This window comes from Equus caballus, chromosome 2 (assembly GCF_041296265.1).
Source record: "Equus caballus isolate H_3958 breed thoroughbred chromosome 2, TB-T2T, whole genome shotgun sequence".
NCBI lineage: Eukaryota > Metazoa > Chordata > Mammalia > Perissodactyla > Equidae > Equus > Equus caballus.
The window spans coordinates 100,636,194-100,651,005 of NC_091685.1; the positions used below are offsets into that span (position 1 = coordinate 100,636,194).

Sequence of the window (14,812 nt, forward strand, 5' to 3'; positions counted from 1 at the left end):
TCCACTGAATTATATGATAAGTAATTGCAGAATGCGAGAATAAGTAATAACAGCCTGAATGGAAGCCAGTGGTAGGTAACAGAGTTATTTGTGACATTATCAGTGAATGGCAGTCAACATATTGGATAATGTCATGAATAAAAAGTTGATATAGACTTTCTGTTATTCATTTTCCAAGTCACTCAAACAAGCTATATGAAATTACATTCGAAAGTTATATCATTGCGTTGTTTGAAAACCATTTTTTGAGAGAAAAATGTAAAAGGAAGCTATTTAATTTTCTCAAATCAATAAATGAAGATGAAAGAATAGCTCCAATGAATAAAAAATTTTTCTTATATTACTAGATAGATATCACTAACAGAAATTTGAAACATGAATAGACAATAACTTATTAAATTTAGTGGTGATGTAAAAGAAAGGTAAAATGGTGAAATTCACTTTTAAAATATAAAATGATACTAACATACTTAAATCATAATTGGATGTTATAAAATTAATTCATTCATATAGTTGACCTAAATATGTCATTAATTGAAAATAAATGTATAAAGACTTTCAAAGAAATTTCATTATACAAATCAAAAGGCACTAATAAATGCTGTAAGAGAAAATAAGCAAAGTCTGTTTATTCTTTTTATTTTAACCTAGGAAGAGGCTTTTGTGAGAGCATTGACATTTAAAGGACAGCAGAGAAGATCCTGAACAGAGACCTGAGTATAAGCTACACAGAGAGCGGAAAAAACCTTGCGAGTAAGTTGCCACATATAATGAAATAGGGAGTTGTCCACTTTAATATATAATGGGGAGAAGTCTGTTGATAAAAGCAGTTTTAATGTGCTGCCATCCAGTATAATTAGAGGATATTATTTTTTAATTGCTATATGTTGTTTCCATCTTCTTTTCTTTTTTCATTATGTGCTAGACTCCAACTGACAAAGCTCTACAGTTTTTAGGGTGAGCAGGAAATTTGTAACGGGAAGTGAGGTTACTATCCAGGAAATAGTAGCCGGAGATGGAATCTCATCATGAAAGCTGTTTGTGAGTCTAGACTGGGTTCTTCACTGGGGCACTCTGCTACACAAAGGGCCATCCAATTAGATGTTTACAGATAGAACTACTGAGATATGGTACACAGTTAAAATTAAATTAAAATTCTTGAATAAGGTTCTCATTATTGTCCAACAGGGGCATGAGTATAAACATTGAAAACATACTGCATTTCACTATTATGATTGAATTGTAAAATAAGTTACCATCATTGACAATAAATCATGATACTCAAAATCATGCTGATAAATAAAATGATAATAATAGCCATGTTTTGCCTTATAAAATTGGTCTACATAATCATTTTTTTAATTTCCTCAATGTGCATAGTAGTAAGGTCTTTACTTAGCAAAATGAGAGGTTTGCCAGGAATGTAGAATTGAGTAAAACCCTATCCTTGGGGCCGGCCCGGGGGCGCAGTGGTTCAGTTCCCACGTTCCACTTCTCAGCGGCCTGGGGTTCGAGGGTTTGGATCCCGGGTGTAGACATGGCACCACTTGGCACGCCATGCTGTGGTAGGTGTCCCACATGTAAAGTAGAGGAAGAGGGGCATGGAAGTTAGCTCAGGGCCAGGCTTCCTCAGCAAAAAGAGGAGGACTGGCAGTAGTTAGCTCAGGGCTAGTCTCCCTCAAAAAAAAAAAAAAAAAAACAAACTATCCCTGTTCTTAATACAACGGTGTGTACTACGGGAAGCAGATAGGCTCAAAAAGTTACAATACTTTGTAGTAACATTTGAAAGAGGATAATGGGGCTATAAACTAGATAGAATGTGATGAACAAGAGGCAGTTATCAGCTTTGGGCAGGTCTCGGGTGGTGGTGTTCAGGCAGTATATTACCTAGAGGAGACCCTTTTAAGTGGAATTTTTGCAGGATAACTTTCTAAGCAGTAAGGGGAGGGGAGCTTGCGGCAAAGGATCTGAACTTAGGACTCTCTAATATTTGGCTGCCAAAGGCTCTTTCACAATTTTAATTAATTTGGTAGTTTCATCAATATTGATTAGCTATTCAGAGTTACTATATATTTCATTCATGCTGAATCCTGATAGCATAAGGACCTCATCACATAAGAGAAGTCAAATTTTAAACCATAAGTCTGGAGAAGATTTATAACAGCCTTTGAATTGTTGGTAATAAGATCTGATTCAATTAAGCTTAATATCGTTGAAAATAGTTGCGTTTTTTAGATATATATGGTCATAAGTCTATTAATATGATTTAGAAGTAGAGATATTCATAATTGATCAAAACCAGATTTATATTCAAACTATTGCAGTCAAATAATTCTGTCCAAAATCTGTAATAGTTAGTGAATGTTTACCTTAGTGATAAATGCAGAGTTAGAAAAGATATTAGAAGTCCCTGATATCATGGGACTTATAGTGGAAAAATTATAGAAATTAAGAGTATTATAATAAAAATTAATAAAATATATTTTTTAAGGGCTACCAAGGATAGCCACATGTTATTTGCAGAGTATATAATAGAGGGACCTACATGATACTTGGGAGGTTGAAATGGATGCTCAGGGAAATCTTCAGCAATGATGGTATTCTTTCTGCAGCAGTTGATGGATAAGAGTCATAAGAAAAGAGAGGTGGGAGAATAGAGTCCCATAATGGCATCGTTTTATGTGAAGGCCTTCAGGTAGAAAGAAGCTTGAGGCTATTTGACGATCTAAGTAGGTCTGTTCTTTAGTAGGAAAATTATAGTGAATTCAAAAACTTACTCAGAAACTGTATTTCCCCAAAGAGACTCAAGCGTGCAATAATCATACTAAACTACTCGATATCATCTATCTTACCAAATTTACCTAAAACTTCCTTGCTATAGCTCAAATATTGTGATCAGATAATGAACTTTGAACGATGGTCTTTTACACTTTACTTCTCAGATTTAAATAATTCAATTTTAAAAGATAAACTTCATTTTATTTTATTTTGAATGATTAATGTGTTAATTATTAACTTATACAATAAAAATCATAGAAAGTTTGTATCTAACATCAAGTTTCACAGGGATTTTTGTCATGAGTAAATACTGAAACTGACTTCTCTTCTTTTTCTTCATTAAGTATTAAAATTTCAGTTTTAAAATGGGGAGATGATAGTTTGTTTCATAGGTTGAATTTAATTTTAATTATAAAGTGGTATTTTGATTACTTTTCCTCCTTGTTTTTATTGGCTTTTATGCTGTAGAATTGGTTTCTAATAGGAGTAGCTTTAAAAGCCATCAGTGTAAATTATACAGTTAATATCTTGAAAAATATATTTTTAAGATGAATTGAGTTCTGACTATTCTATACTTTCTGAGTTCTATTTATGCATTTGAATTTTTGCAAGTATTCTTTTCTGAAATTATGATCCAACAGATTAAATTTTAGCATTCCCAAACTGTGTTGATTTCTTTTTCAGCCACTAACTCCATAAGGTTAGCATACCTCCGAAAGAATATAAACTTAGCTAGGCACTTTCAAAAATCTAGAAAACTGAATAATGATTGGTGTTTTTTACATGAAGAAAAACACACTAGGTTACCTGAAATCAAGGCAGGCTAGAGCATTAGTGTAGTCAGAAGGCCACATAGCCTTTGCAATACAGTTGATATTATTCAGTCTTTGCTTTATAAAAGCTGTTCTCTGGACAGATTAGAAATTCAAAGCTCATTAAGGCCTATTTTATTAGACTACCTTTTATTTGTTACTTTAGGTTAAATTTCTCACTTGTGAATTAAATGCTAAGTTCGTCCACAGTTTGCTTTTGTAGTTTAGCCCCATGTCATCTAATAATGTTTAAAGAAAGGAAATTATGGCATAATATAAATTAGTTTTCAGCATGATTATGTCCTAAATATTTAAAAGTTAATAGCTTTTACTTTTAGACCTGAAAATTTAAAAGTCAAATGCAGGGTAAATTGCAGGAAGGTATGAGGATCACTCACTGTTGACAGTAAGATAGACATGGATAAGATTCTGCAAAATCTTATGTCCTTTTAAAATTATTTTGTCAACCAATCCTGCTTAATTATTGTTTGGTAGTATTGTATGTAAAATGGGATTTAATACAATAGATGAATTAAAATTGTACTTCCAATATTCTGCACAAATTACTGAATAAAAGTATAAAGCGTAATTATCCTGGATGCAAACCTGATTACTATTTTAAAAATATAATATTAAATATTCAAAAATATTTTTCCTTCACAATCTATATTTGTATAAAGTATATCTTTCAGTCTGTGATAATTTTGGCCCAAAACAGTCATTTCTGTGAAATAAAATGAATGCCAAATTTGAGCATTAGTTGTAATGTTTTATATTCCTAATTTCTTTTGAACATTGGTCCTCATAACATGTGAAGAAAGCCATGTTCCAAAAAGAATTATATTTAACAAAAGATGTATAACCCAAATAAATTCGTTTGCCAAGGTTTTCTCTTGGTATTTAGCCTATAAACAGTAATAAGCTATTAGCATATTAATCATCTGCTGTTTGTGAGTGAGATTAGTGAATTTACCTGATAAGGGTAATTATATGCTTATATGTGTCAGGAGTGTGTGTGTGTGCATGTTTCCTTGTGTGTTTCTTGATATCCACAAGGCTTTTTTATAAGCTGTCCCCAAATCAAATAAGCATCAATAGCTCTTTCTAGGGAACCGTAAAATGTAATCTATTCCATTAACTAGTCATATGTTCATATTGAAAGCATTCTATCTAGAAAAATGTTATATTTCAAGAATAGGGTTAAGCACAGTGACCACCTGATTTGTTTTTTTAATTAAGATTTTACTTTTTAGAGCAGTTTCAGATTCACAGCAAAATTGAGAGGAAGGTACAGAGATTTCCCACATAACCTCCTGCCCCCATACATGAATATCCTCCCACTTTATCAACATCTCCCACCAGGATAGTATATTTGTTACAATTGATATACCTACATTGACTCATTATAATCACCCAAAGTCCATAGATTACCTTAAGATTCACTCTCGGTGTTGTCCATTCTATGGATTTGGACTGTAATGATATGTTTCCATCATTATGGTGTGATACAAAGTATTTTGATTGACCTGAAAATCCTCCACATTAAACCTATTCATCCTAACACCCCCATCTCTGGCAACTACTGATCTTTTTACTATCCATAGTGTTACCTTTTCTACTATCTTATATAGTTGTAGTCATAGTATATGTAGCCTTTTCAGATTGACTTTTTTCACCTGGTAATATGCATTTAAGTCTCTTCCATATCTTTTCATGGATTGATAGTGCATTTCTTTTTAGCCCTGAATAATATTCCATTGTCTGAATGTACCACAGTTTATTTATGCATTCCCCTACTGAGGCATGTCTTGGTTTCCCAAGTTTTGGCTGTTATGAAAAATCTGCTATAAATATCCATGTACAGGTTTTTGTATGGACGTAAGTTTTCAGCTCATCTATGTAAATACAAAGGAGTGCAATTACTGGGTCATATGGTAAGAGTATGTTTAGTTTTGTAAGAAACTGTCTTCCAAAGTGGCTGTACCATTTTGCATTCCCACCAGCAATGTACAAGTTCCTCTTCCACATCTTCATCAGCATTTGGTGTTGTCAGTGTTCTGGATTTTGTCCATTTTAGTCGGTGTGTGATGGTATGTCACTGTGGCTTTGATTTGCATTTTGCTGATGACATACAATATGGAGCGCCTTTTCATATGCTTATTTGCCATCCGTATATCTTCCTTAGTTAGATGTCTGTTCAGGTCTTAGGCCCATTTTTAATTGGGTTGTTTGTTTTCTTACTGTTGGGATTTAAGAGATCTTTGTGTATTTTGGATAATCACTCTTTATTAGATATGTCTTTTGCAAATATTTTCTCCCAGTATGTGGATTGTCTTGTCATTCTGTTGACAGTATCTTTCACACAAGAACTTTTTAATTTTTAATTTTATTGACATCCAGTTTATTAATTATCTCTTTCATAGGTAGTGCCTTTGGTGTTGTATCTAAAAAGTCATCACCCTACCCAAGGTCGTCTAGATTTTTCCCTATGTTATCTTGTAGGAGTTGCATTATTTTGTAGTTTACATTTAGGTTTGTGGTCCATTTTAAGTTAATGTTTGTGAGGGATGTAGGGTCTGTGTCTAAACTCATTTTTTTGTATGTGAATGTCCAATTTTCTAGCATCATTTGTTGAAAAGATTATCTTTGCTTCATTGTATTGTTTTTGCTTAAAGCTTTGTCAAAGACCTATTGACTAGGTATATGAGAGTCAATTTCTGGCCCCTCTCTTCTGTCCCATTGTTCTATTTGTCTATGCTTTCACCTGTAGCACACTGTTTTGATTATTGTAGCTTTATTGTAAGTCTTGAAGTCTAGTAGTGTCAGTTTTTAACTTTATTCTTCTCCTTCCATATTGCATTAGCTCTTCTAGGTCTTTTCTTCTCCACATAAACTTTAAAATCAATTTGTTGATACCCGCAAGTGATTTGCTGAGATCTTGACTGGGATTGCATTCATCAAGATTAAGTTTGGAAGAACTTATAGTTTAGCATATTGAGTCTTCCTACCTATGAACATGGGATCTCTCTCCATTTGTTTAGTTTTCATTTATTTTATCAGAGTTTTGTACTTTACCTTATATAGATCTTGTATTTATTTTGTTAGATTTATACCTAAGTATTTCACTTTTGTGGGTGCTAATATACATAGTATTGTGTTTTTAATTTCAAATACCATTTGTTCATTGCTGGTATATAGGAAAACGATTGACTTTTGTATATTAACCTTGTATCCTGCAACCTTGCCATAACTATTGGTTTCAGGCCTAACTCCTTTTTATCATGGAATTCAAATGAATACAATTATTTTCTTACTCTGACAAGTTAAGAAGAAAATATTTGGTGTCTAGAGTTCTCTGAATTTACAGCTTCCTTTGAAAAGAAAACATAAAGGGAACAGATAATTAATATGTTAAAGTATTTGTTTTTAGCCAGATTTCACTTATGCCAACCATTAGGTCAGTTCGGCAGTACATTTCTTAGATGAATGCTTTCACAGGTAACACTGTGAGTCTTATGTAACCAGTAAAATAAATGAAAATCATCAAAATATTATAAATATTAGAATGAAGTCCTAAAATTAAAAAATAATATTACAAACCAATCAAAATATAAAGTAGAGAAATTGGACACATTTGAATGGATAACTCCCAATTTTTTCCAAAGTTTTCATTGAGAAATTATGCTTTTATTTATTTATGTTCCAGGTAAATAAATTTAAATTGGAATGAGTCAAAGAAGAGATTCACAAATCTTTTTGGGAAAGATATGAACTGAGGGCTTGTGATTGCTTCCATTCAGTTTCTTGATCATGCCCTTCTTCGGTACCTTGCTGTGGTTTTATATTCATATGCTGTAGTTTTCAAGCTGCTGCTCTCATCATTGTAGTTTTGACATTTTAGGTGACAGTCTAGGTTTAGACACAATGTAAACACAAAACAAAATAGGAAAACATGAGTATAAGCTAAAGAAACTTAGTCAAGAGAAAGCTACATTCCCATATATCTATCAGCTTTTAACTTGGGGTGTGTCATTTTCGTGCAGTCACATTCTAGTATTATTTAATAAATTAGTTTAATTTTTACTGATAAATAAATAAATAAATAATACCAAAACACTCTACTACACTAAAACACTATACTATACACCGCAGAAAAAAGTAGCATTTACGTATTTTGCTCATAAATTTTTTCCATTAATGGAAAAGATAAGATTTTTTTAACTGACGAGGGCATTTTTCTTTCTTAACATTACACAGTTGTCCATTTTGTGAAGTTCTGATTTTATCCCTTATCCTTGCTAATAAACAGTGTATTTTGGAAAAAGGAAAATATTCTATTGTTAAAATTCACCCAACTATTGAGATTTGTAGAGTACATTAATATCATTACAGATGTTGAATTCTGTAAGAGACCAAATGTGCTCACCTATAATTATCATATTTTTGTGAAAATAAATTTGAAAAAAAAGGCACTACTCCCAAAGATATTTTATAATTCAATTTAAACATCTCTTAGAAATGCCAGTTAACAAGACTTTTCTATGACCACAGATAATGTAGAAAAAAAGATAGTATGAACTATAAAGAAAAATGTCGATTCGTACGAGTATGTAAATATGATTCAGTGAAATATACTGTGCTCAGTAAAATGTAAAATATTAAGAAATAGGAGTTTCATAGATTCAGGCAGCTGAAGAATTGCCCCTGTTATGAAATATTTCCAAAAGAATTGCTTGAGAAATTAACCATGAGTATGACTTCTGACATGAACGTGTAGGCTTTGGAAATTTCAGTTGCAAGATGATAGATCCTTTAAGTCTGCATAAGTTGAATATTATAGAATGTTAGCATTCATTTTATCAACTGAAGTACACTTGTAATAAGAAAATACGCAACAGACTTTGAACAAGCTATTGGACCAACATTCACATTGAATAGAAAAATTTCAGGTTCTCCTCAATGTCTAATTCATCGCATGTAAAAGTTGGATGATTAGGATATCAATGAGTCTTGCAAGAGTCGTCCTTAGGGATTCATTTCAAATTTACCAGAGAATAAAGAATAATTTACTATCCATAAACGTATATCAACTAAAATTAAAGGTACTCATAAAACATAAATTTAAATTAAATAATATAATGTGCATTATAGATATTTAAACTAATTGTTAGTGATAACAACAAAAATATATTTTTGACAGTGTGTGAATTTTATATTTGCTTAAAGAAATTAATAAAATCACATCTAATATTTTTTTCTAAAGAGAAACCTAAAGTCAAATAAATAAGAACTAGTAAGAATTTACCCATTCACCCAGCCTTGCTTGATTTTGAGGCACACTGGCAAAGATGCATTTTATAATATCTAATCTATAATAGAGCAAGACTATCTTAAACAAAGTTCCCCTCAAAATACTATCAAATAATGCAATATAAGTAAAATGAGAAAGTAAAAAATTATCACTTAAGTCAAATGAAAACAACTTAAATACAATAATCTGGAAATGATTTATTCATTTGGAATTTATTGTAATAAATTAATTAAAAATTAATATAATACGTTAAAAAATGATTTATTTATTTCTTAAAAGAATAATTTATACCACAGTCTCTTCCAATATGAAATGAATCCATTAAGAATATCCATTCTAAGCTTACAGTTAACATGTCAGATCCTTTCATTTTAGTCCATTTACAGATCCTTTAGTTTTAGCCCAGTTACAGAATAAATCCGATACTGTAGTTTGAACAGTTTTACGCAGTGCTGGACAGTGGTGCCAATTTCACAACTGACCGACTAGAGCTAACTTTTCATTTCTCCTTGGGACCTTCAAATGCAAGGGAAGCAGTCTCTTAGCCTAGTTTTTATTAGCTCACAAGTAGGGCAGAGCAATATTATAGTGAACCTGACACTAGTGGAAGAGAATGTTATTATTTTTAAGCAAGATGTTGGCAATACTTATAAGATCAATGATAGCGGCACTACTTATAAAACAGATTTTATTAGAAATTCATTTTGGAATTCAGCATATTTGATGGCTCTAAAATTATTCTTAACTGCATTGACCAAGGCATTTTCTTATGGTGTTATTAGGCTAACTTAACACGCTTTCATCAAAATATTTACATTTTTCCCATGATAGTGGAATGACCCATCTATATGGGTCTTCATCCACAGCATGGAGGCTCTTGAAAAGGAAACAGCATAATAAATGAGGTAAATAATGCCAAGAAATGTTTGGCTAATTGTGTGTTGTAATCACACTTAAAATATTTTCTTGGGGAAAAAAAGAAAGCATTTAGAAGTTTTGTAAATTGGTTTTTTTAATTTAAAGATTGGCACCTGAGCTAACATCTGTTGCCAATCTTCTTTTTCTTTTCATTTTTCTTCTCCCCAAAACCCCCCAGTAGTAGCTGTACATTCTAGTTGTAGGCCCTTCTGGTTGTGCTATGTGAGACGCCACTTCAGCATGGCTTGAGGAGCGGTACCATGTCTGCAGCCAGGATCCGAACCGGCAAAACCCTGGGCCACCGAAGTGGAGTGCGCAAACTTACCCACTCAGCCACAGGGCGGCTCCAGAAGTTTTTTCTTTTTTTTTCTTTTGAAGAAGATTAGCCCTGAGCTAACGTCTGCTGCCAATCCTCCTGTTTTTGCTGAGGAGCACTGGCCCTGAGCTAACATCTGGCAGTGCCCATCTTCCTCTACTTTATATGTGGGACACCTGCCACAGCATGGCTTGCCAAGTGGTGCATAGGTCTGCACCTGGGATCCAAACTGGCTAACCCCAGGCCGCCAAAGCAGACCATGCGAACTTAACTGCTGTGCTACCATGCAGGATCTGGCTCCAGAAGTTTTGGAAATTTAAACTACCATTTTTTTCTTTTTGGTTGTAGTGTCGACTATAAGAAGTAGTTTTATAGGCACCTTTGACCTCTGTTTCAATGTTTGGTATTTTGTCTTCTCCTCAAAATACTGTTCCCATCATAAAAGAGACACTAGTTACAGCCAGTTTCTTTCCTTCTCCCACATCTTACCTCATGATTTAGGGGACTTAGAAAAATATGTATGTAAATATGAAAAGGCTTTTATATTTCAGTGGATTTGTTTACATTAAGACTCACCTACTTACATTAAAAATGTAAAACAGTTACTATAAAAAAGATTTTAAAAATTAATTATATAAAATAATGGACACTAAAAATAGATTTTTAATATGTTTTGATACAGTAAAATGTTTATTCTTACTAAATTTATAAATGATACAAGTTGATCACAGTTTTTTTGTGTTTTGTTTTTTGAGGAAGATTAGCCCTGAGCTAACATCTGCTGCCAGTCCTCCTCTCTTTGCTGAGGAAGACTGTCCCTGAGCTAACACCCATGCCCATCTTCCTCTAAGATGATCACAGTTTTGATTTAAGTGTTTTTATTTACAGTTTAGAATTTAACAAAATAAAATTATTTAAAAATGTTTTTAAATTATTTAAAAAATTTAAATTTAAATTAAATTTAAATTAAAAATTAAATTGTTCTAAGACATATTGTATTTTATTCAATTAAATATCTCATATCTTTATTGTATTAAAGTACAAATTTAAAGCTATATAATCAGTAACATTGCTTTTCTGTATTAGAAGATGGTGAATAAACTTCCTAGGTACACAATCCTTGCTCTTTTAAGCTGTATTATTTCCCAATGTATATTATTTAAAATTGATATTTATAGTTTCTAATACATTAAAACAAACAATATAAACATGTTATGCATTGAGAAATACTTTCAAAGATGTTTGTAATGATTTTTGATCTTTGTTTGAATTTAAGATCCCTGCATGCTGTATGAATTTTCTATTACAGCATACCAAATCTACAAACTCAGCCCGAAAACAACACACGTTTACCTCACTTTTTCTGAAGGTAAGGGACCGGGGCATGCGTTAGCTGGGTCCTTTGCTCAGAGACTTACCAGATCTACCTCCAGTGTTGCGGGGTCTGTGATCTCTTCAAATATTTGTGTTCTTCAGGCTCATTTAGTTGTTGGCAAAGCTCATCTCCTTGTTGTTGTAGGAGTGAAGTCTCCATTTATTTTTCGTGACTGGCTGACTGCCTCTTAGACCTAGCTACTTGATCCTCTCACATCATGGTAGCTTACTTCTTTAAAGCCACAAGCAGAATCTCTCTCCTGTCTGATACGAAGGACAGGAGTCTTTGTGACATAATCATGGCAGTGACTATACCATCGTTTTTGCCAGTAAGGGTAATAAGTAAGAGAACTGCTGTCCCATTGTATTCACTGGTCGCCCTCCTACTCAAGAAGAGGAGATTATGCAGAGCATGTACACCAGAGTTCAGGAACCCCGGAGGCCACCTTAGAAGTCTGCCTGTTTATGTGGCTGGAGATGAGTCTTTTTACACAGAAGCTGAGGAAAATGCCTATCAAAGTTAGTAAGATAATTTTTTAAAAACTGCCCTGAAAAAAATTGTAAAACCATTATGTAGATACTATTTTGCGCTGTATTTGACTATATTATTGTATATGTGTATTAATATTCTACAGGAAAGAAAATGAGTGGTATTGTGGTAGTTCATGCTACCTGAAGTTACTCTATTTTTCACGGATTCTACAGTACAGATCAAGTGAATTGAAGAGAATAAGTGAATAGGGCGATTTTTCCTTGCTTTTTGTAAAAATGAAAATGCTTCCCAAAATTCCTGTGGCCAATTCTGACTGTGTCTTTTTCTAAGCCCTCTGCAATGGAGTGGCTTTAAAATTCTTCTGTGGCATCACATCCCAGCTGCCTGAAACCACCTGCCTTTATAGAAGAAGAGGGTTTCGTCACATGTGAGGACACTTGAAAGCAACGTTTTATTATGAAAATGCCAATAATTTTAATGTGAAATCATCCAAAGCTATCAACCCAGTCGTTTCATGTAGAACATATGAAAATTTTTTAAAAGACAACTAGAAAGTGCTTATTAATATGTAGAGATACTATTAATTCTTGCTATTTCAAGTGTAAAACATTCTATATATTGAATTTTGTATTGCTTTTATTTAAGGAGATGGTGGATTATAATTTCATTATGCCTAAAACTAACTGAAAGTATGCTACACCAAAATATCCTCGTTCAATATAATTAAATATAGGAAAATCTGTTAACAGCACCAGACTTAGTAACCAGAAGGATTATTGCTGCTATTTCCAGTTATAAAATGCTTTTTTTTTTTTGGTCTTCCGGAACAAATGTCGTGATTCAGTAAGAAATAACTGAAGAACATCAAAACTAGTTGAGGCATTAATGTCATGAAACCCAGAGCAGATTCGACAGGTTAGTAAAATTAAAAGCTACTGGACAGTTTATAGTTTTTAAAAGTTAAATTAATCCAGTAACCAAAAATCCACTTGTTCTTTCTATACATTTATTTTTGTACCTTGAAAATAGGTAATAGGAATGAGAGATGAAGAGAAAGTTTAGAAAATGTGATGTGCTTACATACTCAGGCTTGGAATTTAGGAGAATTAGGACACTATATACTTAGAATTTCCCCTAAAGTAGCAAAAGTTTATTTAGAATGTCTCTGCATATTTTGATATGTCATAGCCCTCATAAACAAAATATTGTTTGAGTTTATTATTCTATTCCTCAGACAGTGTTGCGTTATACATGATCAAAAAGTATCTCATTAAAGAATGATAGTACTTTGCATTAGTTGTACTCAAAGCCTCCTTGGGCATTATACCAAAGAAAAAGCAAATGACAGTTGGTGTCAACACTAAACAGCTTAGGGCAAACTATTTTCTCAAAACCTATGTAATTTAATTGAAATGCAATATTTCATGAATATCAGAAAACTAGGCTTTATTAAAAATGGCAAGGAAAAGTGAATGCATGACTGTTTAGAGTAACAAGCAATACAAATTTATTCATTCAGTACATCACTGAATTATTTAAAACTCAGCCTAAGCACAAGGTCACGGAATAATTTTGGCAAGTAGGCACTTTGCATGATGCATTTCCATAAATCCCCTGCATCTATAAAGTTAATCACAACTTTGGCATGGAGACCTTTTTCTTGTAGTCACAGAGCCAGATAAAGGTTTTGATTCAAAATGAGAGCCAAACCAAATTAACACTTGACACAGAAAAAAATATGTATATATGCGTGAAGGGAAGAAAGTTCGAAATTTTATGTTAGTTTTATGTTATTTTATGTTAGATTGCTAACCAGTAACTTTAAGACTTGTAAACCAAATTAAAAAAATTGAAATCCCTATAACTCTTAATTTTGATTTTACTCCAAAATAAAAATGATGTGTAAAATAAATATTATTGTATTATTTTAAATATTAAGTTCTCAGATCAGGCATTCGCAAACTTTCATACAAAAGACTTTAAACAAAATTTGTTAGTTAAATAACTGCACTAATAATTATAATTCTTCATTTCTGTTGCAGTGTCTTTGACTTATAGCATCTCCTTTTAGTGCTTTCTTAGTGTCTCCTTCTCTCTGATTATATTATCCATCCCTTCTTTTTCCATTACAGCCCTTAGATATTAATCATAGTTATTTTAAATTCCTGGTCTGGTAATTCCAACTTTTCTGTCATATCTGTATCTGGTTTTGATGCTTGGTCTTCAAAATGGGTTTTTTGTCTTTTAGTGTGCCTTACAAGTATTTCTTGAAAGCTGGATATTACGTACTGGGTAAAAGGAACAGGGTTACATAGGCCTTTAGTGTGAGGTTTTATGTTTATCTGGATAGAGGTTAGCTGTGTTTACTGTTTGCTGTAGCTGTAGGTATCAGAGGCTAAAATTTCCTCTTGTGTCCTTGTTTTTGTCTGGCCTGTTGTATTTGGGTTTCCTTAGAGATTTCTTCTTAAATAAGATCTGAAATGTGCGGTTCTTTCCATTGTATTTCCTTGTTATTGTCCAGGAGCACTGTGGATGCAGTGGTAAGGTATGGGGAAGGGAAAGAATACTATAATTCTATAATTAGGTCTAGTCTTTTAGTGAGCTTCTGCCCCTGGGTTCTGACCTTCAGGAGTACTTCTCAGTTCCCCATGCCCTGCTTAGGTGAGACAGGAAAGCCAGATGGAGGTGGAGTTGGGTATTGCCCTTCCCTCAGGTAAATGAGTCTCTGGAAAACCCCCAGTTGATAAAATAATTTCTTTTGAGGGCAGCCCTTGTTAAGAAAAAGAACAAAATGGTCTAGGCTTACTTTC

General features: G+C 32.9%; 1 long non-coding RNA gene across 2 annotated transcripts in view; it reads left to right on the forward strand.

Annotated features, from left to right (window-relative positions):
- The window catches only part of LOC111772558 (uncharacterized), a 190,694-nt gene that overhangs the window by 94,711 nt on the left and 81,171 nt on the right, over positions 1-14,812 (forward strand). For both annotated transcript variants that reach the window (XR_011435408.1, XR_011435409.1), the window contains exon 2: positions 652-753. This is a non-coding gene — a long non-coding RNA (uncharacterized lncRNA). The remainder of the gene's footprint in view (positions 1-651; positions 754-14,812) is intronic.